The sequence below is a fragment of the Columba livia genome, chromosome 1 (genome assembly GCF_036013475.1).
Source record: "Columba livia isolate bColLiv1 breed racing homer chromosome 1, bColLiv1.pat.W.v2, whole genome shotgun sequence".
In the NCBI taxonomy this organism is placed as follows: Eukaryota; Metazoa; Chordata; class Aves; order Columbiformes; family Columbidae; genus Columba; species Columba livia.
Genome location: NC_088602.1, coordinates 90,942,397 through 90,955,657, shown reverse-complemented (window position 1 = coordinate 90,955,657; position 13,261 = coordinate 90,942,397). Strand labels below are relative to the sequence as shown.

General features: G+C 44.5%; 1 protein-coding gene across 9 annotated transcripts in view; it reads left to right on the top strand.

Annotated features, from left to right (window-relative positions):
* Nucleotides 1–13,261, top strand: part of TIAM1 (TIAM Rac1 associated GEF 1) — a 199,589-nt gene that overhangs the window by 116,026 nt on the left and 70,302 nt on the right. The window lies entirely within an intron of this gene.

Genomic DNA, 13,261 nt, shown 5'->3' with positions numbered 1-13,261 from the left:
GAGATTGTTAGGTGCAACTGCTGCCTCTAGCCCCCTTTCAAGTGTATTTAAGAAAAAGAGAACAGCGTCACTGGTGAAAAGCGAAGCATTTGTTTTTCTTCTTGGTGCCTATCTTGGCATTAAGAAGATTCCTCTGACGCACTTAGTGAAAGTCACGAATTTGCGTAGCATTTTGCAAAGCCTCAGCCATACCCAGAGGAATCACTTTGTGGGGCTGGTTACACTAGGTGCATCTCCTGAGTGTGGAGATGACGGCTCTGAGGAGTCTCAGCAGTGATTATTACCATGTACAAATTCAACAAAATTAAAGCTTTGGAAAGGTCAAAATTCCTTCCAAGCCTTTAATCCTAGCACCACACAGTAAGTATAAGATACTTGTCAGCAATGAAGACATGTTAACCCAAGCCTACCTTTAGCAAGCTTAGAGAAATTACTGTCATTATGTCTTTGACAGATAGAGTGAAAAGGAACACCAGATTTGCACACAAAGGACTAGTTCCTTGGTGAACCTTGATTAGGTGGCTTTGGATGGAGTGAGAGAAGGTGCCAGTCTGTCTCTGCACCAGGTCCCCAGCCCAACAATGTCTCAGGACTTTACTCATCTTTACTTGACACCCCTGGTGTGAAGTTGAATGTGATGGTTACCCTACCTGAGATGGTGGAAGCCAAGATGTAGAGCTGATGGCCTTACTGCTTTGCTGTTCGTGTGTTCCTCGGCGCTGCTTTGGTCTGTGCCAGCTGGTACTTGGACACAGTTTGGACAATTTTGTTTCCCTCTGCCCTTCCCGGTCTGTCAACACTTTCTCAATGGGCTTCGCACTCTTGATGACTACCTTAAGCCTTGCCCCAGAGTCTGCCGCATGTGTCATCAGGCTGTAAAACATTCCATGCTATAAAAACTATTTAGTGTACTAGAGGCAAAACTTTCATGGTTTTTCCAGCCTTTTCAACTGCCCCCCCCATCCCAACCTCACAAAATAATAGTTATATGTCTTAGGGGCACCACATAAAGGTGACCCAGGGCCAAGAATAATATGGTTTGGACACAATTTTCCTTGTTGGCCTCCAGGCCAGTGACCTGTCATTGCCTCTGTGTTATTTAACAGTGCAGAAGTAGCTCCCCTGTTCAAAGTCACCTAAGTGAGCCTCACAGCCAGGAGTGAGGTTTCTGCCCAGATCACTGTTGCCCATCTGCAGAAGAATTTGGGTTTATATTTGCCAGAGGCTTTTTTTCAGTTTTTGGAAAGTTGTAGCTGATTTTTTGCATGTTTTTTTTAGTCTCACCTGCCCTGGTGCTAGAAGTGCTGGAAGGTCCTAGTGGTCACTGGTAGATAGTTCTACCAGTTCTACCAGTCTAGTTCCTAAAGAGGTCCCTGGAAACAGAAGACACCAAGCGCAGGCTAAGTCTTGAGACCATAGCAATGGGCTTGTGCCCTTCTGTTTGATTCCTGAATCCAGTCACTGTTACATGCATGTTCAACTACATCTACATACATCATCATATTTCCCATGTGGGCTAAATTTATTAGAAGTTGTCAGCAGCTGTAATTTTTGTGATGTGTTGACCACTTGTCCTGGAAACGTGCATCCTTGAATGTATCACAGAAAGCAGGTGCCATTATCACAGCTGTACCTGTTTTGTTCTGATGCCTTATCCATGGGTTCTTTACAAGTACATGGTTTACATGAAAGGAAAGAATAAAATCTCTCCTTTCCAAATTTAAACCTCAAATTGAACTGTGGGAGTCACTTTCCACTAATTGAGAGGGAGAGCTTTTTAATACTGGAGAGACAATTACTTTCAATATGCACAAGCAATTGATATTCACAGGGTGACTTTGGGGCACCCACGTAGCAGTTCTGTTTTTCATAACGTTTTAACATGAAGGGTTCAGATCTGCTGAAGTGAGACTTCCCGGAGAGCTCTGCTGGGATCCTGTTTGGCTTTTGGAGCTGATTTGATGTAGGTGGAAAAAGCTTAATTGGCTGACATTTTCACCCAGTTTTGCTTGAAGGGAGTCGAGCTCCGGTTGGATACAGCTTGTTCTGGCCGTGGGTTGAGAGATCCCCAGGATCCTACAACCTGCTTGTTGAGATCCAGATTTTGTGAAAGGGCCCTGTTGTGTCCTCCTTGTAGCCAAACATCTGCCTGCAGGAGACTCCCTCCTCCTCCTCCTCCTGGTTAATGTTCAGAGGCAAATGTCAGCTCATGCTCTTCCACTCTTAAGTGTCCTAACTGAAATCTCAGAGAGGGGAATTAGGGAATTGAAACGTTGAGATGTGGTTCTGTGCCACCCACATGCCCATCTTGCCACCTCCTTATTCCCTGTTCCTCCTCTGTGGATAATTTCTGGCTGCTCTTTTCTTTGGACCATCAAATGAGGGGATAGAGCGTGGACCATAGGGCATGGACCTCTTTTGACATTTCAAAGGGCACTACAGAGGCGGTCATCTGAAGACATCCTGAATGTACAGAGGACTTTTTGGTCACACGGCAAAATCTGCTTGCCAGACTGTGGTGCTGGCAGTTCGTCTGTCCATGGGTGTCTGCTGCAGATCGGCGTGAGCCAGCCCTGCCTGATGCTGCCATAGCCCTGCAGGTCCCACTGCTCCCCTCTGCTTTTTGTGATGGTTGAGGTGGTCATTACCATCAACACCAGAGACCTCCATGGGCTTCCAGTGCTGGGATTTGCATTGTAGGGAAAGACATAAGGAGTAGTTCCTCGTAGATGTGAAGCTATGGGTGGACTGTCTTTCTAGGGAAGCGATGGTGTTTTACAAGCAGTATTTAGAACATGGTGTGACTCCTGTGTGCATTAAAATCCAAGGCGACATGGTGGCCAAAGCATTTCTGCATGGTCGTCCACTCACTTATGAGAAGGGTGGCTCATTCCTCTCTGAGCTTTATCGCCCAATTTGTGACTTCCTCCGGAAAACACAGTTTCAGCATTGGTGTTACAATAATGCAGGTTTTTAACATAACTTTTGAGAAGGAGTATCAAGAAGATGTTCCTCAACTCTGCAGGGAAAGCAAAGGCTTTTTACAGCATCTTCGCTCCAGCATTTGTTGTGAAACTGAGCAGGAGGAGAGTGAACAAGCTTCCTGCCCAACTGACTTGGAAACTGCTCCTCCTTCAGCGCCAGCCCTGGACTATGTCCTTGGCGCGCTAGATCCCCTTTTGTCTGATTTTCAAGTTTATTATTACTTTTAGGCCTCTGTAGGTAGCCTGAAGGAATTTGGGATCTCAAGCCTTAAAAAAAAAAATCCTTATGAATAAATTTTGCAGAATATGCAGGGGATGAAACCAAGGTTTTTGTGGATCAGGACATACACAAAAAAAGCCTAAAAATAGAATATCTTTTCAGTCAATATTTTTTTTAACATCTCAGGGGATTTTTAAACAGGTTATATTGTTTCATTATGCTCTGTAGGATGTCTAAACTCCAGAGAGCTGATGCTTGTTTTTAAGTTGCATAAAACTTATTCACAAATGGTTTTGTGGTATAGAGGATATAGCCTCAAAATGTAACAGGACCACACTGGGTCAGTCACATGAAAGCACCATCCAGCCCAGTACCTTGTTCCTCACATACCAAGTGCTCAGGCAAAAGAAAGGAACAGGGAGAGTATGAGGTGAACTTGCCTTTAGGGCATTCTTCCCGATCCCAGAAAATTGGCAATTTGAGGCTTCCTGAGCGAGGAGTTCATCCAAGAATGCTGAGTTGACCTGTCCCCCATGAATTCTCTTTTCTGAAATCATTTTCTGCTTCTGGCTTTCACTGCATCCTGTTCACTCTCTACATTACACTTGTGACCTCCCAGCCTGTTCTTATAGCCCTCCTCGGTCATCCCTTTTCCAGGCAAGAGAATCGTCAGCAGCTGAAGCTCTACCTCTATTAAAGTAATTGTGTACATCTCAGTTTGTAGTCTGGAAAACATAGCTATTTTCAGCCTAAAAATGATTCTTAATCATATTGATCCAGACCTTTAATCTTAGCTGTTTGACTCGAGATGGAATAGAGGAAAGACAAAGACAAAGTCATGTATCATTAAATTATAATTAATGACACTTAGTTTAGTAAGTGCCTAAAAATAATATGTTACTGCTTTCCAGCTGTAGAGCACACCTCACTGATTCAGGCCCCTGTTCACACAGTCCCGTAGTGCCTTTCAGACAGAGGCTGTTCCCAAGGTCGTGGATGTAGCCCAAGCTGTGCTCTAAATCTCCAAAAGCTGGAGATTCTTGAGTTGAGTGGCTTGGCTGGGGTGACCCAAGGGGCTGAATCCCACTGGAGATCCAGTGAGTTTGCTGAGTCTCCAGGCAAACAACCCCATTAAACCCAAACTTCTCTGTTTTCAGGTACTAGCCACAGCGCACCAAGTTAAAGGAAGGGGTGGAAATGGGCTCGGGGAGGAAGGGGTAACCACTCATTTTGGTGGCAGCCCAAGCTTGCAACACAGTGAACTGCTTGTGAATCCACATCTCAGTGGGTCTGAATGACCAGACCCATTTAATGCCTGGGCCAAATGGGCTGTTTATAGCCTGGCTATAGACTGGAAGCGATTCAGGGGGAGCCTGGAGGAAAGCTTGAACAGAGGGCTTGAGACCTGAACTCACGGGGCTTCCCTGGTCTGCCACGAGGCTGCCCTTCCCCAGTCGATGAGATTGGGTCAGGTATTGCCCATTCAGGATATTCACAAAGCAAATAGCGGTCACTCCATTCAGAGCGCACAACTCTACCCCAATATTGTCAGGGAAAGGAGCATGTGAAAATGTGTGTTTTGGTCTCCGCTGGCAAATATTTTGATACTCTTAAAAGATCTTAATTTGTTTTTCTTCCTTTGCTTTTGGTCTGAAGCCAATGGAAAGCAAATCAGCAGTCCTGATATCTGATCTAGCTCCATTCAGGCATTTTTTTTTTAAACAGTAGGACTTTGTCATTTATACATCTCGAATGTTTGTACCATTGGCAATAATTGTATTCTCTGTAAAGCTATATATACTACATCTTCTTAGTTTCAAGTACTTTCCGCTTAAAAATCATAGACAGGTTGCCCCAGCTGCTTGTTTTCTGGGCTGTGCTTACTTAGATGGATGCAATTTGCAGTAGTGATCCTTTCCAGTGAAGTGCTCAATTGAAACATTTCTTTTCAGAGAGCTTTAGTGTGTGATCCCGTGACTAGTTGTCATCCCAGATGGGAGATGTTTCCAAGTTAGGTGATCATTCAGGTGAACACCTCTCAGATAATATGTTTTGATTTCAAGCTGCTGTTCTAGCAGCTTTCCTCCTTCCCCACTTCCATCCCCTCTGTTATATTTCTCAGGAAGAACTGCCTCTTCTTGGCACCAAGCGAACAAAAAGTAACCGAACCCTGTATTTTACTTTGAGGATTTGGGCATGTTGCCATTTGTTTAACTCGAGCACAGTCAGGCTGCTTGTGTTAGTTTATGGTTAGCTCTATCCTTCTAGAAACTTTCTTCATCTGGGTGGTCCATTGGGATGAAAGTAAGGTAAGTTTTGGGGGGTCCTCAGCATATCGTTTGGGAACATAGAGATTAAACACTGCAGGGCCCAAGAACTGAGACTTCCTCCCACTGCTGGGAATGGAAAGTAGGCATCCACCCCAGATCTGCATGGTTGTCCATAGCTGTGTGCAGGGACCACACTGCAAGAGGCTTTTCTGGACTATGGGTTAATTCTCATTCATGGTATTATATCCTTTAGCACCCCTCAGACATAAGTAATAAAGCCAGGGAAAAGCGGGTGTGCTCAGGTCCCATGGTGGTGCTTCATGCTTTTTCCTGCAAAGGGCCCCATTGCCCTTTGTGCATTCTCTCACGGGCTTGGATTTCTCTCATATTAATAAAAAGCAAAATCAAAATATCCCACCCACTTCCCTTTACCCAATATTTTAGATTTTAGGGATGCAAAACTAGCTCTCTGAGTATGAACAGGTTGCAAACTGTTGCTACAACCATCCTGAGTCAGTGAAAATCTGCAGAGTAGCTTGACGAGAAGGGTAAAGCTGTCCCATGCATTTCCCTGCAGCTTTATGGCGACAGTTTCATTTTCAGCTTCTTTTAATCTCATAGCTGACAAGTCCTCCAGGGCTGTACTTTCCTGACTACTGCAGGAGTCCCTGTGGGTCCATAATTTGCCTTTAAGGCATCTAAGCTAAGAAAACGAGGCTCCTTGGGGAAGCATGGTGGTCTACAGAGATGATCTTTCTGGAAGGGCCAAAATACTAGCTGGAAAATGTCTGTGCAGTGAGTGAACCAGAAATGTTCCCAACCCCTGTGTTAGAGACACCAAGCTAATGTGATAGCTCGATGTGGAGTGAAGGAACCGTGTGTAATACTGAGATAACAGCCACATATATCAGTCAGAGTTGCCTGCAGAGGAAATGAGGTTGACGGGTACTTGATACATTGGTGTTTGCTACCTGCTTGTCCCAATGGAGCAAAGTGGATGCACATCTCTTTCCTACATTCGAGCATCTTCTGGGTGCCTGGCACCTTGTCTGTCTTTCCAAGGTGCCAAATTATACTGTACAGCATTCACCAAGACAGGTTCACAAAGGAATTTTGGAACCCAAATCTGTGCCTTAAGACTTTCCCAGGGTTGTTGCCCAGAAACCTGTGACTGTGATTCATCCTTTCATAAGAGTGAAGCTTGCTGCTAGGAGAAATATCTGGAAATCTAGACTAGTACCACCATTTTTCTTGAGAGTAAATTTGATTTCAGAGAACCATGGCCAAAACCTAGCTGCTTGTTAAACCAATTTGAGCACCTTAAACACACATATAAGGTGTTTGGTGGTTTCTGTTTTGTGTGTTTTTGGTTTTTTGTTTGTTTGTTTGTTTTTTTGTTGTGGTTGTTGGTTTTTTTTTTTTTTTAATTTTTTTTTTTTATTTTGACTCTTTCAGACTTCTCAAGAACTGTTGCACCAGTGCGGTGAGTGCACAGAAGTAGGAACCAAAGCTGCTCGTACATATCAGTAACCGATCTCTTTGAATTCCCAGCATCTCAGTCTAGTATGTACATACAAATTGTAGTTGGCGTGTAACTGTGCCTCACTGGACTTGGGAGGACTCCTAGGTGGTGTAAACAAGCCACAGACAATCCAACAGAATACTACAGTTGGCCTGTGTTGGTTTGTGTTTGTTGGTTTGGTTGTCCAAAGCCTGCTGTCAATCCAGGGCATTCTGGCTTGTTTCATATAGTGCTGTCCTGTTGTACACAGGCCCGTAGGAATCTTCAAAACCTTCTTTCCTATCAACTCCCAGCATCTGCTTGAGGGGCTTTTTTCCTTGCTACGGTGGCAGATCTCCTTCATGTCATTATTATATCTCTGACTTTACAGTGGACACGATTCAGTATAACAGTCTTCAAAACTGTAGTACTCCTAGTCAGAATGGGCAACTCCATAGTTGCTTTTGTGTTTCTTCATTGCAGGTTTAAAACCATTTCTCCCACTCTGGTTTCAAATGCAATCTATGATTTATCTTTGCTCCTTGGAATGTTTTGACTCTTTTTGAGACAATTAAATCTTCTAATACATTCATTACCAGGTGTTCAGGTTACTCTGGAGAAAGGATTTCATTTTGATTTGGAGCAAGTCATACCTTAACAGAGCACCTCGACCATCAAGAGATGGTAGAGTCAGTACTGAAAAGAAAGAGAAAACACTTATCAGGCCAATCTTTTTCTACACATGAGCTTCAAAGAGACACCAGGCACATAAAAGCATGCAAACTATCAGGCTGCTTACCCATCTATTTTAAATGTATTATGTGGTGCTTGTCTAGCTAGCAGCCAGACAGGTTATGCACAATTTCAGGCTGATGCTGAATGTGAACACCTTATTGCTCTGTTGCTAAACAGGATGGGGAACAGAGGATTTGCATTCTCTTGGAGGGAGCCCCTTCCAAGAAAAATACCCCACTCAGTTGTCTTTTACTGAAGAATACTTTTAATCTAATAGCTATTTTAGAAAGAAGTATTAACCACATAAGGAACCATTCATATTAGGGAAGTCAGAGTTTTCCTACTAAATGAGTCCCATGTGCCTGAAGTGCCCATGAATCACTGCTGTCAGTCAAGCAGGAGAAAGTGATTCACTAAGCCATTTTATTAGTGTCGGTAAACAGGGCTGTTGGTGGGAAGTTTGGTAAGCACATCATTATTGTAAGTGCTCTGATTGTGTCCAGTTGTGAGCCTGAGAGTTGGGCAAGGCTTATCCCATCTGGTGGTCTCTTGCTAGCAGAGGCCAGTACCAAATGTTTCAACATGGGGACAAAGACACTTGGAACCCACCCCAAAACTTTTTGCCTGATCCTCGTGAGCTAAAAGTAGATGTTTTTTTCGAAAGCAAAAAGTTTTTTTCTGTATATCTTCTAAATCTAGCAAGAATTTTGTAACAAATGTGTCTATAGTGGACATACAGAGGTATGCATACCATGTGAGTGTGCAAAAGCTACAGGACCAAATACACTAGCTTTATGTAGCTTGCATTACAGCTTTATTCCCCACTGGCTTGCTTTGCATGAAACCCAGTGTTCACGTGAGGAAAAAACATATATTTAAGTGGGTTGTTGGTACTTCACTAGTATTTTGCCCAATTGGTTCATCAGTTAAATTGTTGTCTGCATTTGGTGGGGCTGTGAGAATTGCATTTCATTACACCCTAACGCTATCAGTGCTTTTGGGGCTGTCCCGGCCTGCGGCCTGCTTGCTGGGCCTCACTGCATTCTTGTTGGTAACAGCAGCACCGTTCAGTCTGTCTCTGGCTTCTCATTCCCTGGCTTATCTCTCTGGTGTCAGACATTCCACTTCCCCCCCCACCCCCCTTTTCCTCCATTTGGCCTCAAGTTGTGCCAGAGTACATTTAGATGGGATATTAGGAAAAAATTCTTCATGGAAAGGGTTGTCAGGCATTGGAACAGGCTGCCCAGGGAAGTGGTGGAGTCACCATCCCTGGAGGTGTTTAAAATGCATTTAGACGCTATTCTTGTGGCCATGGTTTAGTGCTAGAGTTAGGTATGCTTGGACTTGATGATCCAGAGGCTCTCTTCAAACTGAAATGATTCTGTGATTCTATGATTCATTACTGTCTGCTGAACCTCCTTTCGTAAATCCTGGCCTTCTAGAACCAATATGGTAGCACTGCCAGGGGAAGAACCAGTGCCGCTTCTCCGTCCTCCTTAACAGCAGCAGGGATCCCAGATCCCAGTGGGATCTGTGCCACTCCTCACTGCCTCCCCATCAAGGCACATGGTGCAGCATAGTCTGTTTAGTTCCCTTCTTCAGGCAGTGAGCTTTGTGTGACTTTCTCCTGCTTTCCACAGAGCAATCTTAAATCAAAGAGACAAAGCCCCCTATTTATTCAGTTTGTTGTCTCTGTGGACTAAGACCTGTTGTGTTTGCAAAATGCCAGGAACTGCTATTCTTACAACTTCCACCATCTCTCTGTCTTGGAGAAAATAGGCTTTATTTTCTTTGCTGTGTGCTTTGTACTTGGTGTGACCAATTTAATGATTTCCACCTCCCTGTCGCTTTGCCCTCTTATCCTCCCAGCCCTGAAGCTAGGTAAACACCAGTGGGAAGGCTAAGTGTGGCTGCACAGATTTTAGTTCCAGTCTTGCATTTGCTTCCTGAGATGGTCTGTCTGGGCAAAAAATATTCTTCTGTGTGGAGGCAGCTGTTTGCCAGCCTGAAAATACAAAACACAAGATCTCTGTCAAGGCGCAAAATATCAGGTGCGGTGTCCTGAACGTTGCACAGAGCTGAATAAAACTTCTGGGTTTTTTAACCAGTGAAATAAAACAAAGCCCCTTGATGACAGCAATTACAAGTCCAGAGTAATGTGCTGGTGATTTATTATAATGTGTATATAATGTCCCAAACCACGGGCTTCAGAAACATGCATTCTGCAGCCTTCAGCTGTCTCCCAGCTTCCACGATATGCCTGGCACATGCCATCGGCGTCTTGACAGAGAGCCGCAGGGATGCCGGGCTGGAGTCAGAGGGATGATCAGTGAAGGCTGAGCCATGTCTGTAGTTCACTTCTGGCCTCAAGCATCTTTGCCTGGCAACTCCTGCCGAGGAGTGAAATGCCTGTTTCATTAGCAAGCCTCTGTGGCATGTCCCGTTATGGACCTGGGTCAGTAATAAGTCTTTCTCAGAGGAAAAGGACATTGCTGTTGCCCATGGGGCTCTTTGAGAAACTGAGCAGGGAATGTGAATAACTTTTAAATAACTCTCATAGAGGTTATGCAATGTTCACTTTGCGTCTGGGCAGTAGCCCGTGGTGGCCATGTCAGTGGGTACTTTGAAGCTGAACGCCAAAGCCATAGGCCTGTGTATCCACATGGATCTCATCAGTGGGGAGCCATGCTGGTCATGGTGCTTAATTTTCAGCATCCTGATTTGAAAGTTTGTGGGAGCTTTTCTGTGCCCCTAGTGATGTGTTCATCGAGCTCTGCTAGTTAGTTGCTTGGCTTGGGTGTATTACCCCTTCAGCCTTGGCATGTTTCCGCTGAAGCACAATACTAAACCTCTGCACTTTCTGCTGAACTCTTAATTGAATGCCCTTCAGTATACAGATTATAGCACTGTGAGATGGCCAGAGCAGATGCCGGTTGCTTCTTGAGAGCTTTTCATACCCTCCAATGAGAACGAGCTGACATTGCAGCAGGAACTCAGAAGTCAGAGACCTGTGCAATGAAGGCTCTTAACCCTGCTAACCCCAAGACCAAGCTTCCCATACAGCAGACTTCCGAAAGTGCTCAGCGCACTCAATGCTACGTTTCATAATTCATGAGTGTGAACAATATTAGCAGGCTGTAGGTTTTGAACCGTTCTGACCTTCGTGTGCTCAGACCCTCCTCCTACCAAAGGGCTTGCATCAGTTGGCAAGAAGTCTTTGATACGGGATATTTAAGAGAGGAAAAGGGAGGGCAGGGAGCAGAGGGCGATTAGGGGCAGGGCTGCAGCATTATGCTGAAAAGATCTTTTGACCCATCCAGCCTATCACTTGCACTGGGGTAAAGATTATAAAGATGAGTGCTATGGTTTTACCTCACGAGCATATATAACATTCACTCACGTTTTCAATCCTTTAATTTTTTCATAAATAGTTAGCCATTGTGCCTATATATCAGTTATGGAGTATAATCCCCATTTATGGATGGGGAAACTGAGACAATTAATGCCGTGTGTCTAATCAAGGTTACACAAGAAGGCTGTGTCACGCTGGGCACGAGGAACCTTGAGAGCCTACATTGCAGCACTGTGCTTGTACATCTCTGGGTGCGCTCCTGTTTTTGAAAACATACTCCATCTGCTAAAAAGCACCAAGAAAGTTTTGTGTGTATACTGGCTGGCAAAATTACAAATCTGATCTCCCTCAGGTTGGTGGTCTGTTCTAGTAGCTCTTTATTTTTTTTTTAATGACTAGTTCTAGTTAAAGCATGAGATATGCTTCCTAACAGTTATATCAGCTAAAATTTTGGAATTGGCCCTGTATTTTTTGTACTGCATGGATAAAATAATTACGAGACAGATTGTATATTTATTAAATCATTAACCTAAAATAAAAATCTGAAACCCTTAAGTAATTTGTGTTGCCACCATTATATAATGTTCACTGCAGAATCCAGATTTGTTTATGCTGCATGAGTGACACACTTTTTTGCTTTAAAAAAAACATGGAGGAAGAAGGCCCCAGAAAACAAATGCAAACCCCGGTCATCCTACAGGAATGACTATCTCAGTGAACACGGGGATGCGGTTCGGTTCTTTGGCGCTGCGGTTTCACGCCGACATAGCAGTGCCAGTGGAGACACAGCGTCTCAGGTGTGTGAGCATCAAGCGGCCGTGCCCGTCCTGGCTCCCCGACGCATTCAAGGGGTCTCGAATGGACAGCTGTCATCAGAACTCGCACCATCCAGCTTTTCGTGATGCAGCACAAAAACTGGTATGGGGCAGTGTTTTGTAAACACCGGTTTCTGAGCAGCAGCAGTTCCCCTGTCCAGAAATACCTCCTTTCAGTGCTGGAAGAAATGGGGAGATAATTGGCTTCCAAAAAAACAAGTGTATTGGAGCAGCAGGAAAAAATGTGCGGTTGAGAAAACCGCTCTGCAGGGGTAGATGACTGCACTTACAGGAAGCCCGGCTCAGCTCATTCACATGTGGTGGGAGGAATATTGGCCTGTCCAGAACAGCTTGTCTATCACTGTGTGTTGCATTGAATAACCAGACTGACTAGGATAACTGTGCTCACTGAGCGGGGAAGGAAGTGCTTATTCTTCCAGCTGGACTCCAAATCTCCCTTGAGAGGTAGTGTTTATAAAGAACGAGCCCATCCATTATGAATTAATGCCTTAAAAGTTAGTCAAATTCAGCAACACCCTCCCCTACCCCTCAGGTTTCCTCATGCAGCTCTTGCTCCACAGGAGGGAGGTTTCAAACAGAGCTCAGTGGAGGGTTTCTCGGTTTTTGCAGAGCTGCTCTTGGATGCATAGAAATCTGGTGCGTGAACCAACACCTAGCAGCTTGTTTTCTCTCAAAATAAATACTGCATTCTGCCACCTCTTCTCAGAATCCCCTTATTTTTCTAAACTTGTAAATCAAGCACCAGCTGCTCTTGCAGGAGAGGTAGCGGCTGATATTCCTGTTGTTTTGGCCATATTTTTCACCTCTTTGCATCTTCTTGCTTGACCCCCTCATCTCCCGAGTATTTAACGTATTTGTCTCTGCTGACAGGGTTTGGCCTTTATCTGTCCTCCTTCAAGAACTGCCGCAGATGCCTTTGGTTAGCCCTCTTTGGGCACTAGCCTTGTTGCAGGGGGCAAGCTGAGCCACTAAGCCTTCAAAACCTGAATTCGGTCACGTCGTTTCCTGTCTTGCTCAAGCTGGCTGTATTCTTATCTCTTCTCCTTCAGCTGCAAGTTCCTGGGCACCAGGGAGGGTCTTCTGCTGTTGCAATATTTTGGCAGGGTCTGTCACCGTGGGATTTGGCAGGGGGTATCACATGGCCCATCATTAGCATTTGTGATGTAGAAGTGACAGAAAACAATCTCAAACACATTCACAGCTTAGGAGGAAAAAAAGGTACCTTTTTAGTTATATAATTTGCAAATTACAGTCTTGGGATGTCTAAAATCTATCTTCAGCTGTAGGTGTGAATGTACAATATCTATGTTTTCTTTTCAAAATGCGTAGGTTGATTGGTACTTTTCTTGAAACTGCCGGTTTT